The sequence below is a fragment of the Myotis davidii genome, unplaced genomic scaffold (assembly GCF_000327345.1).
Source record: "Myotis davidii unplaced genomic scaffold, ASM32734v1 scaffold211, whole genome shotgun sequence".
Classification (NCBI taxonomy): Eukaryota; Metazoa; Chordata; class Mammalia; order Chiroptera; family Vespertilionidae; genus Myotis; species Myotis davidii.
The window spans coordinates 1,847,902-1,853,797 of record NW_006282523.1 but is presented as its reverse complement, the minus strand read 5'-3'; positions in this window follow the sequence as shown (position 1 = coordinate 1,853,797).

The following is a 5,896-nucleotide window of genomic DNA, read 5'->3' as shown; positions in this document are numbered from 1 at the left end:
GCGCCACGGAGAGGGGAGGCGCGCGGGGCGGAAGACGGTCCTGGAGAGAAAGCCAAGCTGGAAAGCAGAGTCCCCGAGAGAAGAGGACGGCGCGTCTCTGGCCATGTGATGCGGGGCGGGGTACAACCCGAGACCCCAAGTCTGGGCGGACCCCCGCCCAGCTCCCGGCCGGTAGTCGTCACGTGGCAGCGGTGCCTCGGCCCATCACGCACACTGAGCTCCGAATGGCGCTGGGTTGAGGGACTGCCTGAGCCCATCAGGGTTGTTCCTGGCACCCATCCCCCTCCGCAGGATTTGAGTGTAGTTTCTGGAGTTTCAGGCGCCATCCCGTTCTTGGGCACGTGGGGGAGGGAGGCGCCACTGGGGCGGACTCGCGTGGACTCGAGCACCTGCTCCACAGAGTCTGGGTTTGCTGACCACAGGCCCCGCTCCTGGGCATCCCTGTGGGCACTAGTCCCGCCCGTCCCCCTCTCGAGTACCTGCTTCACCAAATTCCCACGTGACTCTCAGGGTGCAGGGTGCGTCCTCTGCATTACAGGGTTTTACAGCAATCCTGGCCCCTAAAGTCCAGATCCGCGATTTTCAACCTTTTTCATCTCATGGCACATAAACTAGTTGCTAAAATTCTGTGGCACACCAAAAATATATTTTTGCCACTCTGACCAAAAAATAGGTGTAATTTTGATTCATTTACATCAGGTGGCTACTGTGTTGACTGTTGCCATTTCTAAATTGGACACTAAGGGAAAGGCTAACCTGACTAAACAGGCAGGTACTGCATGTTTTAACACTGCTTGCCTCACACTGACACCCGCCCTAGAAGGACCCCAGGTGGTGAGTACAGTGTGAGGAGAGCGGGTTCCTTCCCCCAGTGGTCACTAGGGCCACCGTGTGCCTGGCATCTTGTGGGGGGAGACATTGGGGCACAAGCAGCCCCAGCCCCAACAGGAAGGGGTGATGCCAGAAAGCTGGGCCAGTCGAGGAAGAAGGAGGAGGAGGAGGGTCTGCCAGGCAGAGGCAGGCAGCCTGGCCCCCACGCGGCCACTCCCATCATCACAAAAGCCAGCTGTTCTGCTTCCTCGGACTCTGGTGTGGATCTGGGCTCCAGAGCCTCTATCAGCATCAAATGAGGGAGAAACCTGACCTGGTTGTAGCCTCCCGTTTCCAGCCAAGATGCAGTTCAGGAGGAACTTCAAGTGACCCGGTGCGGGGAGGGGGGTGACGGCAAGTGTGTGTATGTGTGTGTGTGTGTGTGTGTGTGTGTGAGAGAGAGAGAGAGAGAGAGAGAGAGAGAGAGAGAGATAGAGAGAGAGGCTTCCTGCTCCTGGGGATTAGCAAAGTGCAGCCTTGTCCTGAGGTTAGAGTCGGGTTGGGTTGGAGTTGGATTGGGCTGGAGTGACCACACTCTGGAGGGGCTGCAGGGCCCAAAACATCTGGGGCAGGGACACAGCACCCCCAGGAGTGCTGGGCAAGGGGAGGGCCTGCAGGTATTGGAAGGTGGTTGCAGGTAAAGGATGTTTGGAGCAGCTCTGGAACTGAGTAGGTCAACCCTCCCAGCCCAAGACTGGGGATGGCACTGCCCAGTCACAAACAGTGATTTCACCCGGAGACCCACGGTCAGCTTTGAGGCTGGGCCCTGGGAGGCTTGCTGCACCCCTCCCCTCACCCCACTGAGATGTGGGTGCCCTGTCCCCATCCCTGCAAGAGCCAGGGTGAAGAAGTGCTTCGAGAAACGGGCAAAGGGAGACCACCCGGCTATCAGCTGAGACTCGAACCTGCGACCAGCTCTGTGCCCAGGAAGGGTGTTGACCCACAAGGCAGTGCCTCTGACCCTGCGCGCGTCTCCCTACAAGCCACCTCCAGGTCCTGAGGGCCTGTGGCTTCACACAGGAGAAGGGGAGGCAGCTTTAGGGTACCCCCCCCCCCATGTGACACATGCAGAGATTAAGCTCTGCTGGCCAGAGTGACCTGCTCAGGGTTCTAGCCGCCGGATGGCTCTTGAGGGTATTATGCAAAGTAAAATAAGCACAAAAAATCGGCCCTGGCCTATTCGGTTCAGTGGATAGAGTGTTGATCTAAAAATAAAACAACAAAAAAACCCTGTATGATTTCACTCATATGTGGGATATAAAACCAAAAAGTAATGAACAAATTAACAGAACACACTGGGAGACACAGACGTCAGAACGGTGGTTTCCAGAGGGGAGAGGGTGAATTGGGTGAAGGGTCGAATATATGGTGACAGGAGGAAACTAGACTGTGGGTAGTGGGCACACAGATAGCAGATTATAATAGTGCACACCTGAAATTTTAACAGTGCTATGAACAATGTTACCTTAATAAAGTTAATTTTATAAAGCACCCAGAGACCACCGGGCCAAAGAGAGAAGAATGTCTCCGAACTGGTTCCTATCCCGCGAGGCTCAGGACTGTGACCAGACCCCCTGTACCCCGGTCCCTAAAGCTAGGGCAGCACAGCGGTGGGTACAGGACATGCACGTTTCACAGCCCATGGGCCATGCCACCTGAGAGTGGACCCCCAGCCTTTGGTTAAACATGTATCACTATTGGCTCATGGACTGTAACACAGACCTTATCAAGGGGACTCAGGGGGGGAGGAGGGAGGACATATGGGAACTCTTGTGCGATGCTCTCTTTCTCTGTAAACCCAAAGATTAAGTCTGTAAATTAGAAAATAAAAGCTAAGGCAGCCTGCTTGCCTGGCAGTGTTCTTGGAAGACCCTGATGGACTGTTAGGAAAGGCCTGGCCTGGCTCCTGTCCGGCCTACCTCTGTCATAGGCCCTCCCCCCTGGGGACACAGCTACCTCTGGCTCCTCAAAGGTCCCAGAAGCAGGAATTTCCAGATTTCCCTCCTCCTGACAAGCCAACAGACAGACGGACAGCCGCAGGGTGTGGCTACAGTGGCAGAACTGGTTCCCCCAGCGTCACTCAGCTCCTGGGGAGGCACCCGCAAGGTGGGGGCTGACGACCCCCCTCCTGGCCCTGCAAAGCCACCTACAGGATGAGGTGGGTCATGGCTGTCCGAGACTGCCGGGCAGGGCGACCACCCCACCTCACCTCCTAGGGCCTGACCCCGAACAAAGAGACCCCTGAGGGATTGGTTATAAACCCAAAGGGTCCTTGCCAGTTAGAACTGGGGTCCTCCCAGGTGGTAAGAGAAGCTGGGGTGTGTTCATCCACGGACAGCTGAGGGGCACTCACCAGCGAGACTTTCTCCTGGTCAAACTAGGAAGGGGCCAGGGGACCACCCTCACCCCCTACCTGCAGTGGGAAAGGAGCCGGGCATCTGAGCAGAACGTGGGTGCCTCCCTGCGTTCACAGTTCCCCAAGTGCCAGGGCGATTGTTGGGAGCTGAAGTGTGAGACCAGAACCCACCAGAGTCACGAATACAAGGCTGCCCATCCACACCTGTTCATGCAGGGTGACAGCTGCTGAAGGGCCGGGACCCGCCGTCCCACCTGCAGATTTTTTAAAAACGTATTTTTATTGATTTCAGAGAGGAAGGGAGAGGGAGACAGAGATAGAAACATCAGCGATGAAAAAGAATCATCAATTGGCTGTCTCCTGCACACCCTCCACTGGGAATCAAGCCCACAACCTGGGCATGTGCCCTTGATTAGAATCGAACCCGGGACCCTTCAGTCCGCAGGCCAACGCTCTATCCCCTGAGCCAAACTGCCTAGGGCTCCAGTAATTTCTTTATAAGTGCAGCTGGAACCATCACCTGAGGAAGGAGACTCAGGGGGAGCAGGGTCTGTGGGGCTGGATACCCTTTCCCCGCCTCTGAACATCGGGGTGCCTGCAGGCCCTGAGGGTGATGGATGGGCCAGGACTCCAACCTGCCCCTCCCTGATCTGGTTCCCGCAGGCTGTGGGTCAGGGTCCAAATCTGAGTCTGTTCCTGCAAAGTGGGTGGGATCTTGCTTATCTCAGCAGACAGGCTTGGCTCTGCACAGGTGTGGACTCTGGCGCCAGGTGCCACCATGGCCTTTGGCAGAGCTGGCGGCCCCAGGTGAGGGTACTCTATCCCCAGGCCTCGGCATGCTCCCCACAGTGTGAGTTCTGGGCACCACTAACATGGCCCAACCACTACAAACGCTGGTGTCTTCTGCCCAGTCTCGAGGTCTTCAAATGTGTATGGATGGCCCTTCTGTTGTTCAAATGGCCAGGCACCTGAGCTTCCGGGTTGGAGAATCGGCTTCCTCCCCAGAACCCGGACACTTCCTGAAAAGCGTTAAAAGTTTTTCCAAAACATGCCCAGGAAATGTTTTCTTTTGGCATTTGAAAACCCTTTCTGCCTTGCCCTCTGTCACTGACATGGAAACACCCCCACCCTCCCAGGTCATTGCTGAGGTCATCTTCATTGACCTTCTCATAGGGACGTAATTATTGTAATTGTGGTTCAATGATGCATCACAAGCAAACGCTTGTAATTGGACATTTAGCAACTGCAGGGAGCAGCGTGTAATTAGGTTGTGAAACAGCCCAAAGAGTGCTGGCAGCTTCCTCCCCATACCCTCCACCCAAACCTGAACCTGATTTGATGTTGAGTGTGGCTGTCTGGCATCAAACGGGCATCCAGCCGGGTGGGAGCTGAGGGGCTCCCGCCAGCCGGCCAGGGGGCCACGTGACAGGCGCGGGCTTCGCGTGCCAGCCGACTGGCCTGGTGTGTGCACTGGTGTGTGGCCGGCCTATCAGAGGGAAGCACAGCTCCATGGGGGGTAGTGTGATGACTGCGCCATCATTGCCTTGGTCTCCATAGCGTCTCACTCCGACAGACTGCAGGCCCCAGGTGGTTAACTGTAATGTCTGCACACAGTTCCCTGGGGGCAGCACCTCACAGAGAAGCAGGCCCTCCACCCTGCGAGCCCCTGGCTGGGAAGCAGAGCCTAGCCCGTCCGGTCTGGGTGTCCTCTGGCCAGGAGAAGGCAGGGAGAGGGAGCAGTCAAGCACTGAGGCCAGGGCTGGCACTGAGGGGGCAAGACGTGCCCCAGCTCTCCCTCCAGCCCTCCCAAGAGAAGTGGGGTCACCCAGGGAAGGCTGCAGAGGTTGTAGACGGAGGTGGGGATGGAGTGGACAGTTTGGTCACTGCCTGGGAAGGACCCAGATGGCAGGTTCGTCCCTCGGTGGCCCCAGCAGGAAGCCCAAGAGACAGGCCACACCTGAGTGACTCAGCCCAGGCAAGCAGGCAGGGGCGGCTGTAAAACACCTGGGTCCTAGCCTGTCAGGTGGGGCCTGGTCCCCTCCCATGCAATTAGCCTGGCCCAGCCCTAGGGAGAGGCCACATCAGGATGGGGGTAGGGCTGCCCCCTGCTGGACAGGCTGAGAACAGGCCTGCGGGCCCTGGAGTGTGAGGAGGTGAGATGGTGGACAAGCCAGGGTCATCACTGAGGCCGTAGGCCATTGTCCACTTGTCCCGAAGGTTCCATTTGCATGAAGCCATGGCCCGTGCAGCATGGGCTGGGAGTCACTTCTCCCCATGGTGTTGGGAAATCCCATGAGCCAAGTGGGCCTAGTGTTCCCTGGACCCAGGGTTCAGGGAGGATGCCCACAGGTGGGACAAGGTAGGGCCCCAGAACCCCATGCAGGGTTGTGGAGTGGGGGGCCGGGGGGGCTGGGGAGCATGCGTGTATGAGCATGAGAGTCTGCATGGGATTTGGTAAACTGAGTCAAGAGTATCCACAGTGGCTGTTTCACCTTTAATCCCAGAAAAATCCCAGGGCGATCGCAGGGACCAGAGGCTGGCGCTGGTGTCCGCGAGACAGGCTCTGCATTTCAAACCTAGTTTTCAAACGGCCAATCAAAGAGTCAGAAGCCACCAGCACCGTCACTTTCTTTTCCGAGGTCGGCTTGCCGCCCTGGGGACACAGCGCCC